We start from the raw sequence: 10850 nt of genomic DNA, 5'->3' as shown, positions 1-10850 counted from the left end.
CGATGTTTCTTGTCTTTTGTGACATCAAAGCCATTGTCCACCATGAATTAGTTTCTCCTGGACAAACCATCAGCGCCAAGTTTTACGTGGAAGTTCTCGAGAGACTTAAACGAAGGGTCAATCGGGTCCAAGCAGCTTGCACTTCGGTTATCAAAGCTATTCCAAAGAATGCCTTCCGTGACGCCTACAGCGCTACATCGACACAGAATAGCCATTTCGAGGTACTTCGGTTCAGTACATTTTTTTAAATCGACTCAGTCTTATTACTTTCAGGACAGACCCTGTGGAAAATTATTTTACCATATTTTGTGCAACATTTCGCTATATTTTTAAAATTTATTGAAAAAATCATTCAAAGAAACACTTATAAGCTCTTACTATTTCTTCGCTTCGTCACATTTGCACTTAAGTACTACTTAGGGGAACTAACTGTGTGCCACTCATTTACCTACTTTACTTTCTTTTTTGAATAGACACTAATTTCTTCATTTATTTGCAATCTCTCACATCAAAATATCGATTAATTTAACTGCAGTGATCATTATGTTGATATTCTCCAATGTATTTATGTTCAAATACGCATACGCTTTTATGATGGGCGAGTAATCAAGTAAGTGAAGTAAGTGCACTTAATGGTTTTCCATTCTGAAGTGGTGGTGCGCGGTCTGTCTGAGTGTCTGTCAATGCGCCCATATGCGTTCATCAAAAACGCATTCGAACGAAAATACGTCAATTGCAAGCGCTTACGAAAAATATTGTCTGCACATACATACACATATATACTGTGTGGTATACATACCCCATACCCATAAAGCATTCTTGTGTCAGTTACTTTATGTACTATATGGATATAAATACTGTTTGTTAGTATGTTTGCGCTCAAGTATGCACCACTGATCCAGCGTTGGGACATTGAGTAATCATCACCCATTAAGGCGATTTCCACGTTCAATTGACTGCAATGCATGGATGGCTGGCTGGCTGGTTGAAGCTGCAAACAAATTTTTACGAGCGCAAAGCGTAAAAAATTTCTCTCTTGAAGCGTCCGTTGCAGTTGCCGTCACTGTGCGTGCCGATCGTTGATCGTTGATCGGCAATCGGCGATCTTTTCGCTTTTGGTGATTTCGACGTGAATTTCGTGGATATTGCATTTCGTGTGCTCCCACATAAACACACCTACGTATGTTCATATGTATATTTTATGTACCATATCCGCCTGCATTTCCATTTAGCTGGTAATTACACAAACATGTACCAGGGGAAATTGACACCCGCCGCACATTTGACGATTAAATGTCATTACGCAGCGAACTATCGTTGACATGAAGCGAGCCATTTGCAGCCGAAACCCACAATAAAAGCCTTTATTCCAAAGCAATTGGAAGTGAAATTCTATTGTTCGTGCGTTAAATGGCGGAAAAGTGTGAATTGTGAAATCATACAAATTAACATGAATACAAATGAAAGGGAGCCTGAAGTGAAAACTAATTATTTGCATGTGAAATGACGTTTGTGGGAAATATTTCCGATTAATACTTATTTTATTGATGCATTATTCAAAAAATAAGGTATATAAGGAATCATATCGTATTTATATTTCTTCTAAATTGAGGCCAATTTAAGGGCTAATCGGTGAGGGGGAATACTAAGTCAATTTCGAAAAACTCTTAAATGAATAATTAGATAGAGCCAAGAGCGTTGGATGTCTAGATTAAAGCATTAGGCAGATTAGGTTAGGCCGGTGGGTTGATCAATCTAAAATCGATGGATGAATATATTCGTCCCTTGTGTTACCCATAAACCTCACTTTTACCATTAATTTATTAAGGCAGTTAATATCAACCGCAGCCACTGCATTCGATTCGCCAAAGATGTGCCTACCGAGCCTCAGCCTCTCAGTCTGGCAAAAGTCGTTCAATAGAGTAAGTGACAAAATGATTCCACTTTGTGACCGACAAAATATTTGAAAAGTCACACCACGTGGACAGTGTCCAGTTAGAACACTTACAATTGCGATGAAAGTTGCCTTGCTCAGAGCTAGTAGCTCGACAATCTCTTACGATGCGCTGTGGGCCATAAAGATCACGTAAAATGATCAGGTTGACGAGTCGAGTTGAAATCCGAGTGACTGTCTGTCCGTCCGTCCAGCTGTACTTAAATAAAAATATAAATATCTTGATGAAACTTCGTATACGCGTTCTATGGCAAAACGAATTATAAGTTCGGAGATGAGCATATTCGGACCACTGCCACGCCCACAAAAGACCATTAAACGAAAACCTATAAAGTGCCCTAACTAAGCTCTAAATTAAGATAGAGCACTGTAATTTGGCACAGGGGATCGCAATAGTAAAGCACACCTGAGGGCAAAAAATGTAAAAAAGTGGGCGTGGTCATTAGGTACAGAATATTTGATGACCAATGACAATAGTTGACTATTCACTTAAATGTAACTAACTTAGGTAGGTACAGGAACGCACTTCCATGGCTTCAAGGGGAAAGGGGGTCAACCACTTTTTCTCATATAAAAAATGCAATATTCTATTAGACTTTTTAATTGTTTCAAACATACACCATTACCAAAAAAAAACTGTAATTTTTGGAAACAAATATTTTAAACTCGGCCATTGTGAGACCATTTCCGCTGACCCCTCGGATAAAGATGCGCCCGTTGAGTAGTTCTCGAGACAAAAACAGAGGACGGTGCACTTAGCCTAGCTAGCCTCGATCACACAAGGCTGTATCTCCGAAATTATTACTCGGATCAACTTGAAAATTTAGGACAATATTCAAAAGGGTGTTGTAGAATTTAATAAGACAATAAAAAAAAATTCAATTTTTCTAAACCCGTAGACCCATGTAACCCCTCTAACTCGAAGTTTTCTGTGGATTATGAAGATTCGAGTTTGGCAAGTTCAACTGTATTATTAATTTTTTTTATTAAATAAGCTACAAAAAAAAAATTACAAAAAATACGTTTTGTCCAACTTGCAAGTGGATATAATCTCTTAAATATAACCACTAAAGCTTTCATTCCTAGCAGAATTCGCGTAGAGAACTTTGCCATATATCGGTAAAAAACGGTATCTATTCATTAATCTATCACAAATAAGCATAAAAAGTAAACTCAGTTGATTTTTATCACAAAGGCGATATGTGCAACGACCTTCACAGAGGTGTCGGTTTTCGTATTCGCACCAAAAACGAAGTGGTCTCAAAACGCAATCTAAACATCTGCGGTGAGCGTAAACATATTGTATATGTGTATATTTGTAAATGTCAGTTCACCTATTTATCTTCGTTGAGGCACAGTGCTCAGGGCGCATCTCGCTCGGCTAATGATTATTCTGCGTCCGCGTGCGATATGGTTAAATACTCAAATTAACGCATCCACTGCAAATTAGGCCGTCTTCGGCCTGTCACACATACACTCATATGCAGACAAAGCATTGTAAAAAATGTGTTTGTTCGCCCATCTGGCTTGTTGCTATCTACGCGTGAGCGCTTCTGTTTATAAACATTTATCGCCTTTATTGTTGTTGTAGTTGGGTGCTCTTATCAGACCTCACGTGTTGTTCGCGGCGTGTTTATGTGCTGTAATTATTTTATTTATTTACATTTCGGAAGCATTTCGCTTTAATTGAAATATTTTCACTAATGATTCACGCTGCTGACGGCACAAAGTGCGCGCTGCGCCTCCAGTGTCGCTCGCGTAATGCCAGTTTGCCGACAGCGGCGCCTCGTCTTCCGCCGCTACCTTCTGGCTGAGCAATGTAACCGGGGGCTCGTACCACTGCAATACAACGGTGTTCGTAGGCTTGTAAGCATGCATTTATGTGCATGAGTATGTGTGTTGTTGGTTATTCTTTGTTGTGGTGCCATATGGCAAGCTAATTGATCAAAAAACATACAAAATAGCAATATTTAATTTTTATTGTTCAAATATGGGTAAAGTAGATAAATACTTTTAATATATGGTACGCGTAAACGCTTGCTTGCACATAAAGCCGTATACATGTATGTATGTATGTATGAATGTATGTATGCATAAACACATGATATATGACATTGACCGGCTGTTATTAGTGTTATTCGAGTGTGTAGTAATATTTTATTAACTTTTAAAATTATTTGTGCAATAAAAAAAAATAAATAACTTGTACTTTCGTTGCTGATAAGGGTTATGCAATACATTGCGACAAAAAAGCAACTGGAAAATATAATTAAATTCTCAGTCTAAGTGATATTAAAAAAAAATTATTTGTTTGTTTACAGCAGCTGGTTAAGTCGGTACATGCTGTAAGCATCTGGAGTCCCCACAGTATGATACACTGGAGGAGGTATCGACAATGAGGCCGCAGAGTGTGTTAAAATTCGCGTCAAGCGCGAGCATTCTAAACGATGACTACTCCTCTTGGAATTAGCAAATGAACTCCATCTGGTATCGCAAAGGACCGAACTGGTCTATGCACGGCTTATTGCCCTACCGGGTTACCCTAACAACTACTATGTCGGTCAGTAGTGCGTTGCGATTTTTACAAAGGGGAAAAATATTGAACAAAGAATTTGTTTCACATTTTGTATTTCTAAGCAAATTTCGTGTGCAGAATCATTGCGAATGTGGAAAAAGACTTCAAAGACTGTCGAGAAATCGTTGAAGACATGCCTCGCTCTGAACGACCTTTGACCTTTTCAACTGATGAAAATACCAAAAAAGTGAAGGATGTTAGAGAGATGGCAATCGGAGCTCAATATCTCTCGCCAATCTGTTCGAATGATTTTGGTGGATATTTTGGACATGAAACGCGTTCTTGCTCGACTTGTCCCAATAAAGCTGATTTGTTTTTCTAAAAAAGTTCCCTAAACAGACCTCTTTGAACATGCTTGATCGTGCGAGTTCTGATCTCACATTCATGGATGAGACATGGGTTTATGAGTTTGACATGCAAACAAGTCAACAATCAGTCAATCGAAGAGATAAAACAAAATTCGCTGAAGGAGCTGAAGGTCATCCCTGAAGAACGACAAGAAGATCGGTCGATCTTGTCATATTGCCAGTTGTTACCATAAACATAATAGTATTTAAGTCAGGGCTTGGGCAAGTCACGGTAGGAAGTCTATCGATTTTTGATGGAAATATTCTTCGTGTTTGGGATCGTTGTTCTGTTGCTATATAAGGATATCTTATAAGACAATTTTTTCAGCTGCCGGACCTGAATTTTGACCACTACCAGATATGATAAGCCACTGTAGCTAAAGCAACTGCAAATTAAAACATTTCATTTTCTCCGAATGTTTTTGATACACCTACATATCGTCACCTGAAATGCAAAATAGCGTATCATCAAAAAATTCGAAATTGTGGGTCTTATTGATTACGATTCACTACTCAAATTACATACATAATATTACATACGTCCAACATTTTCAGGTTCTATCCTCAGATATAAACCAGTTTAACTAATATTAAAATATTTTTACTCATGTTCCATTTTATTTCGTGTTTCATTCATGCCACTGTAAATTTCCGAAAATGTCGTTACGTTATTTTGCATTTCAGGTGACGATATATTGAAGCATCTCATGACAATTTTAACAAACTTTCTCTGCCTTTAGTATTTTTAATGTTGTAGTGGTTGGCGTAACCATCTTCTCGGAATTTCCGCTGACTAATTTGCTCAGAAACTTCGATCTGGCGGTTCTGCTGAGTAAACCAGGCTGAAACAGTCGTATCTTTCTTCGCTTTTCTGATTCTGGTCTCTTCGTTAGTTTTTTGCGTGAATTTTACTTTTGTATAATTAACAGACTACTGTTCTATCGAGTCACCAAGTACCAACCAGCCAAGTTTGATAATTTTTTCGTAACATCAAATCAACTGCTTAAAAAGTTCAAGTTCAAACCATTTTAGACAAATTTTTCAAAAGTAAGTATTTAATAAACATGTATCAGCTGTTTGGAATTTCTATAAAGACATTATATTTTTATGAAATACTGCAAAACTGTGTTCCCTTTCCAAAAGCGAGTCATGTTATTTTAAATTTCTATGGTAACTCTAACAATTCTATAAAACAATTTTTTTCTAACGGTTATTTTCATACTATTGTAGGTAGTAGCGCAATGCTCCAAATAATTTATTATTCCATTATTATTGATATGTGCGAATGTTTGATTTGGCATTGCGTTGGTGTAATGAAGCCTATGTATCCAAAATAGCTGTTTTCAGCTCAGAAATCTTATGAAATTGACGATAGTAGCCTCGTAAGCCTTTCTTACCAGCCATCCCCAGACGTTCTCAAAAGGAATTGCATCAGAACAACCAAGTCGCCATTCCAAAAGATCGATAATTTCAGATTGAAGTCACGTTTTCGTTGACCTGCTCGTATGGATTCTGGGGTTGGCTTGGTGAAAAGAGAAATAGTTTTGCGGATAACTGCAAATATAGGGTAGCAGATTTGCTTCTAATACTTCCTAGTACTTGGAAGAATGCATTCAGCAAGAAGGGAATGCGCTTTGAACAATATCGGGGTCTTTTGTGTAAATCTCTCCAATATTTCAAAAACTTGTCTGGATTACCAAGTTAGAACTTTTTCTCATCGGAAAAAATCGCCTAGGACTAATCGCAAATTTTTTTTTGTAAGCCGATTGTCTACTTTACCGCAACCGTATTATTCAAAATTTTATTTTTCTAAACCTCATCTGAGTCTTTATTCATGTGATTTGGGTAAAACTGAGACGAGAGACTAGCTGTGGTTTCAAGAAAGGCGCTTTCTGCAACAATGTTAGCATTTCATTTCACCGCATGCCAAATTGGTGAAACAGATGCAGAAATTTTGTACTCTCTTTTCACTTTCCTTATTGACGTCGTTTTATTTGATAACTRTCGAAAAATKTCTCTTTTCTGTCGCCTTTTAATATTTTTTTTTYGACCAAAGTAAGTTTTCTGGCTAAATTTTCCTTGTTATTCAGGTAATAACACACTACTGTAACTGACCTTCTTAAATACCGAGCAATGGCGCGATTGGTCAAATCCTCACTATTCAAACCGTCTACAGCTCTTTTTCCCTTATAGTTAAGTATGATTTGTGCATTTTTCGAAATATAATGTCTTTACACTTAGCAATGAAACAAAGTGTACAAGTATGTTTCATTGTTCAGTGTATTAACGAAGTATTAACTAATAAATTACCAGATTAACGTGTTCGGTCTGAATACTGCTATAGTGTTATTAAATAATATGTCGCAAGTACTTCTTCAAGCTACTCTAAACCGTTGTGCATAAAACTATCACCCCCTTCCATAGCTAGTATCTAGTCTGTTCCTAATAACATATGTAAGTCCCCACCAGAGTCACGTCACATTAACGTAAACCACAATCACAAAAAAGGGGGCTAGAAATTCAGATGAAACCTAAAATTAGATACGTCGACCAGAAAAGGAAACAGACTAACGCTACAAATCAGATTTAATTGTATTTTCTAGTAAATGAATTTGTATGTACACTCAAGAAGATGTCTATTTATCATTTCACCGCCCCATAGAAGGAAGACATAGCACAATGCAGGCAACAGTGTGCCATAAAAGCACTTGGGGATACTGGGAAAGGGCGCATCTATTGCGTAGTCATTTAAGCGCGCACAATTCGGCTTTTAAAATCGTGCAGAGATAGCAGAAAAGCGGCCGTAATGGGGTGCTTCATACATATGTATGTACTTATAATCGGGTGCTTACCAGAGTGGTTGGATGTGCATGTGTGCTTTTGTAAAAGCAATGTACATATATGGGTGTATCCATAGATATGTAAGTATGTCAGCAGATTAGGTGTTTGCCCATTTACGTACATATGTATGTACACACATGGTCGCATTTGTATGTATGTATATGCATTTTTGTGGGTGCTCAGTGTAAATAAGCACATCTGTTTGCACATACTATAAGCGCATATAGCACTTAATATATCTATAATCACATGCACATACCTACAAACATACACACATACATATATACATACATACGTGCATGCATTTTGTTGCAAGGGAAATGCTGTAGGAAACTGTTAGGAAAACAAACGGCGGATGCTACATTAAACGATAAGTGTTTGCATACAATATACACTCACACATATATACATACATACTAGACACATATATGAGGTTGCATGCATTTCAATTTATTTATTTACATACGAACGGAAAATGAACAAAGTTAAAGGCGTGATCTACACCATATGCCGGCGAATGTGTGGAAAATGAAGCAGTGCAGCAGCCTCAGCCTCAGCCCCAGCCTCAGCCCCATATAAAGCCATATTGCATAGAGTTGCATACATATTTCGTTCGTATTTTGTTTGTATTTGGATATGCGCCTTTTCTAGTATGTCTGTTTGTTTAGGCAGCGGCGCACCAACAATAAAGTCAACTGTAGCGGATCGCGCGATGATGTCAGCCGCCGCACTAAAAACTAAAACAAAACAGCTGAAAACAGCAATCAACACGACGAGGGACGATTTGGTGCAGCGAGTGGAAAGGTGCGCCACCGACAGCCGCAAACGATTCGAAATCATTAAAAAGAGCATAAACGAAATATTTAAAAACTCCAAAAAAAAAAAAATAATAATAATAAAAAAAAAACTGACTAATTGACTTTCAGCTGTCCGCGACGTAAGGTTCATATTGCACCAGCAACGGCCGCAGCTGAAAATAGTAGAAATAGTTTGATGGCGAATTACACACATAAATATGTACATATAACAGCAACGAGCCACATATGTACATACATATAAAAGTATAATGTGATATACACAGTTGAGTGTCTTTCATGCTACTATATGCCAGTTTGCGTTAAAAGTGCATAAATAAATCAAAATAATTATGGTTTTGAGCGAAAGGTGAAAATGAAAGTCAAGCCGGCAAATGAGTGACCCGTGTGTTGGCGGTCAGTGTGCACACAAACAACAAAGCACACATTGGTTACACACACTTAGCGTTCTCTACAAATTTAACCAGCTGAAATCGATTAAGCGGCATTCCACACAGTTTGTGGACAGGGTGAGCCAAAAACGCTTTTGGTGTGAGTACGAAAGTGCAAGACAATAAGTGTTATAGCTAGCTAGCATTTTAAAAATGTAAAACTAGAAAAGACGTTAACTTCCGTTGCACCGAAACTGTAAATCCCTTCACAAATTTTGTTTTCCTTAAAAAAAATCTGTATTTTGACTGGCCAGTTTGTATGGTAACTATATGCTATAGTAATTCGATCTGAACAATTTCTTCAGCACGGCAATTTTGATAAGGATATCTCGTCCAATGAAAAAGTTTCAAATACAAATACTTGACTTTCATCAGTCAATTTGTATGACAGCTATGTGCTACAGTGACTCGATCCAAACAATTTCTTCGGAGATGACGTCGTAGTTTCGGATAATAACCCATGCCAAATTTTTTGGAAGATATCTTGTCAATGAACAAGTTTTCCAAACAAGTATTTGATTCCGCTGGTTCAGTTTGTATGACAGCTACATGCTATAGTGAACCAATACCGATTTCGACAAATAAGCCGCTTCTAGTAGAGTAAAAGACGTGTGTGAAATTCTTTTCAGACGAACGTGGCTACCGAATCAACTTCATATCAAACTTCAACCTATTTACGGTATAAAAGAACGTTATAGTAATTATCAATGTGGAAAACTATAGTCTTCGACCATCAGTCGTTCTTCCTTTTCGTTGTTTAGCGCCGATTAGAGATTCCAAGTATAGCCCTGCCCTTTTTCACTTGGTTTTTCCAACGGAGTGAAGGTCTTGCTCTTCCCTTACTTCCCCAGGCGGGTACTGCGTCGAATGCCCTTAGAGCTGGAGCATTTTCATCCATTCGGACGACATGACCTAGCCAGCACAGCCGCTGTCTCTTAATTCGCTGAACTATGTTAATGTCGCGGTATATCTCTTACAGCTCATCGTTCCAACGGATGCGGAAAGGACCATAAATCTTCCGCAGAACCTTTCTCTCGAAAACTCATAATGCGACTCAACAGACATTGTCATCGTCCATGCCTCTGCACTATATAGCAGGACGGGAATAATGAGGGATAGGAATATAGAGGATTAAAATGATCTAAGCAGTATTTTTTAGAATATCAAGACCGCTAATGGAGAAAATGCTACCACAACAAATAAAGTTATTATTTTGCTTTCTATTCCATAATTCGATTTTATTTACTTGAGAAGTTTGTATAAATCTTAGCATAACATAATGCTCCAAACGATCGTATGTTTAATCGCATGTCAAGATACTGAAACGTCATTCAAGATCAAATTTTTATTGCTTTAGAGTTTTTTCAGGAAAAATTGTCTAATTCTAATAGAGTTTAAAAGACGGTGGATACCTGGGGGTATGTGGACCACCCTGTATGTGTATGCGCATGTGCGATTATATTACATTATTGCAAAGTGTAACTGAGTCGCTGGACGCTGGCCGCACGCCGCGTATGTCGATATATAATACCCATATTGATCAAAGAAAAATTGTAACGAAAGCAAAAAAAGTGACGAAAAGTGAAAAGAGATAGCGATTTGGAAAGTAAATCGAAACTGTCTAGATGAACCGAACCATTTGTCCGACTTCGGCCACAGCAAGCAGTGACTAGAAAATGCTTGACTTATGCTACACAGTTCACCCGCATCTGGTTGAGTGCCAACAGCCGGCGTGGCCACGGAAGGAGTGTCTGCTGCCAAGCGCGCAACTGTGGTGGTAATGCGATACTTCGACTACAACAAATGTAAATAGAAATTTAATAAAATTACGCTGAACTTTGCTACAATACATGGTTGATACTTTAGTATGCCATATTATAGCGAGAC

This window comes from Bactrocera latifrons, unplaced genomic scaffold (assembly GCF_001853355.1).
Source record: "Bactrocera latifrons isolate USDA-ARS-PBARC rearing strain unplaced genomic scaffold, ASM185335v1 scaffold_239, whole genome shotgun sequence".
NCBI lineage: Eukaryota > Metazoa > Arthropoda > Insecta > Diptera > Tephritidae > Bactrocera > Bactrocera latifrons.
Note: the sequence above shows the minus strand (reverse complement) of the source record.